Source organism: Spea bombifrons, chromosome 2, assembly GCF_027358695.1.
Source record: "Spea bombifrons isolate aSpeBom1 chromosome 2, aSpeBom1.2.pri, whole genome shotgun sequence".
In the NCBI taxonomy this organism is placed as follows: Eukaryota; Metazoa; Chordata; class Amphibia; order Anura; family Pelobatidae; genus Spea; species Spea bombifrons.
The window spans coordinates 4,149,214-4,152,511 of NC_071088.1; the positions used below are offsets into that span (position 1 = coordinate 4,149,214).

At 39.9% G+C, this 3,298-nt stretch overlaps 1 long non-coding RNA gene across 1 annotated transcript; it reads right to left on the bottom strand.

Moving 5' to 3' along the window:
* Positions 1 to 2,392: 2,392 nt before the first annotated feature.
* LOC128473296 (uncharacterized) lies at positions 2,393 to 2,880 on the bottom strand. The gene is made up of 2 exons (XR_008346265.1): positions 2,655 to 2,880; positions 2,393 to 2,573 (listed from the first exon to the last, which is right to left on the bottom strand). It is a non-coding gene; the product is annotated as an uncharacterized LOC128473296 (long non-coding RNA).
* Positions 2,881 to 3,298: the final 418 nt, after the last annotated feature.

Genomic DNA, 3,298 nt, shown 5'->3' on the forward strand with positions numbered 1-3,298 from the left:
GGCTTGGGGGGCGCGTAATAAATACCTGTGACCTCTGGGTTATTTGTTAGGGGATAATGAGCCGTTCAGTCACCATAACCAGTGCTGTGTAATCGGGGGGGGGGGGCGAGAAGGCGACCGTTGGGTCGGCAGATCCGTCCGCATCTCCTTATCGCCGAGGAGTCATTCGCTCTGCGCAGCTTCACCGCTAGGACTTGCTGTTTAGTTTTATGGAAGGAGGCAGGTGAGCGCATCAAGCTCATCTTTAGCTCTGTCAGTCTGGATGAGAGGACGCAGACTGGGGGCCGCCCGATGCTTTCTGAAGTTTGGATTAGATACGCGGACGGGGGGGATGCATAATTTAGTGCGGCGGCTTCGCCATCCGAGCTACGCATTTGCACATGAAAAGTGCAAGGAGCCACTAAAAATGACATTTAAAGGAATAATTTGGATCTCAATAGCTAGATGTCTTTTTCTTTTCCTGCGCGAGATGCGTCTGAAACTGCCTGGGCTTCAACTTCAAAATGGCATTAAAAAAATGTAATTTAGAAGGAGGATTTCTCAATGGCAGCCGGCACAGAGCGCTCACAGATTCTTGTGGCACTTGTGTCGGCAGGTGATCCGCTTGAGATGTCATTTGAAGAATTATTTGAACACGTGCGCGGACTGGAGGAACATCTTCTGTCCAGGAATTAAAAAAAAAATCTTTTTCTTTTTTTTTTTTTTTTTTAGAAAAATGTGTGTTAATATATATGAGTTTAGGGGGAAACTAATTGGTTAAATTGTCTTAAAAGCAGATTTTTTTATTTTATTTCTGTCCATGAAATGATCATCCAAAATAACAATATAAAAAATATAAATAAAAGATAATAATAATAATAATAATAATAAAAATAATAATAATAATAATGATAATAAACAAAAACGATGAAATTTGGAGGGCTTTTTCCATTCAAAAACAAAGTTCTCTGTTGTTCACCTCATTCACGCTCTCTGTCTCATTCACGCTCTCTCAGTCTCATTCACGCTCTATTGCACTCTCATTCACGCTATCTTGCACACTCATTCACGCTCTCTCACACTCTCATTCACGCTCTATTGCACTCTCATTCACCCTATCTTACACACTCATTCATGCTCTCTCACACTCTCATTCACGCACACTCTCATTCACGCTGTCTCTCAATGTATCCCTAATTTCTCCGCCTCTGTTTTTCCTTTAACCTGTCTACATTAGTCTAGCTTCTAGGAGTACTGACGCAAAAGACCAGAGCCAAGGGGACAGCCTCTCCCCCGTTTCTGTTGCCCTTCCGCGGAAGTGCTCCTGGGGGCCAGGTGGAGAGTGGGGAGAAGCGGCAAAGAAAAAAGACAGAAGAACAAAAAGAGGCAAAAAATTCAGAGCTCGTTGCTTTGTTTTTTTTGTTTCATTGGGGTCCTTGGGGAACTGATCAAAGGAAATTTCTTTTTGTCCCCAGAGACGTACAATGTCATTAACAACTTTTTTCCCCCCGTTTTCTGGTATAAATTGTCACTCATTTCTTTTCCCCCGCAAGAAGTTCTCCCGCAGTTCCTGATGGAAGCAAGACATCTTTATGGGCTGTACGGATTTCATCAAACGTAAATGTTGCTAGGCACTCGAGTAACGTAATTAACAAATAAATTCATAATTAAATATAAATTAAATGCATTATAATGAGTAGAAATGAGAATTTTTATACCATAATTTAAAAAAAATAAAATAAAGTACAAGATATTCGTGATGGGTGATCCCTTTGGAATTTTTATCACCTCGTTTGGAAGTGAAATATGCTTCAGTCTTTACAACTTAAAAAGTAGCGTAAATAATCATGTAAAAGACTTTATTCGATACGCAGTAACCATTATCCGAGAGCAACCGGGAGCCGGAAATCTTGGCGTCGAGGCAGACAGCGATAGCGCGCAATAAAAAATGGAAGGAGAAAATCATTTTGTTGTTGTTAGTGGGGAATGTTTATTACTCTGCTTGTCTGGGTGCAATTTGCACCTTAAATATGCTTTAGAGTTTGGCTCTCGTTCCGTGCAAAGTCTATAAATGATAATATTTATAAATGAGGGCATCAATTTGTGCGAGCGTTGGGTTTTTGCACATTTCGCTCTTTTTTAGCAAAACCTTAAATTTGCTATAGTAACTCTGCAATTTGTTCTTGGATTTATGCAATTTTTTTTAAACCAATAGACATATATTTACTTTCTTTTAGTTGTCGCAGGCTCTATAACGGCCTCTGCTCCTAACTAGTGGCCTCTCTTACTTGATCCACAACTCATGTTCCCGGCTAGTGGCCTCTCTTGAGCGGCGATTTCTGTTCCCTTCTTGTGATCTCCCTCTCTTGATCAACTCTTCTTGTTTCCTTCTATTGGTTTTCTTCTTCAGCTCTTCCTCATCTCTCTTGATCTTCATCTCTCTTCATTTTTTTCTGATTGACCAGTGGTCTCCCTGTCTAGATTGACTACTGTTCACTGCTGACAACTGCTCCTTTTTTCTGATCAACTTTTTTTACTACTGGTGGTCTCTTCCTCCTGACAAACTCTTCCGGTTCAACACTACTAGGCTCCTTCTACTGGTCTTCCTTTCCTGACCAACTTTTCCAGTTCAACACTATTGCTCTTCCTTTCCTGACCAACTCTTCTGGTTCAACACTACTGGTCTTCCTTTTCTGACCAACTCTTCCGGTTCAACACTGCTGGTCTTCCTTTTCTGACCAACTCTTCCGGTTCAACACTACTGGTCTTCCTTTTCTGACCAACTTTTCCGGTGAAACACTACTAGGCTTCCTTCCCTGACCAACTCTTCCGGTTCAACAATACTGGCCTCCCTCTCCTCATTGACTCATCCTGTTCAATACTACTGGCCTGATCCACTCCTACTTTATATTATGACCCTTATTTAACAGGCATTAGTTTGCTGTTAGTACAGAAAGTTTGGCTACAAAGTTTAAGGAAAAAAACCCTAAAAAAAAAACATTGTCTATCACTCATTAAGATTGTCTTCTAGTTTAATAAAATCATAGAAAATGTATGCAGAACAAGTATTCCTTCACTTAAAAATACAAGAAGCACTGGGATTATTGTACATTTAGCATATCTGTCTGTAAAACTAATTAAGCTATTTTAATAAAGGTCAAACATTTGGATTTTTTGGGGCTCAATTCTTGCAAATTATCGAGACAACACCCAAAGCTGAATATATCTTTAAGACATAAATTTTGAAACATTTTAAAGCATGAAAATATAACATTTTTGGATAGGGGACATTATTTTGGGTAACCTTCTTGTTCTGCAA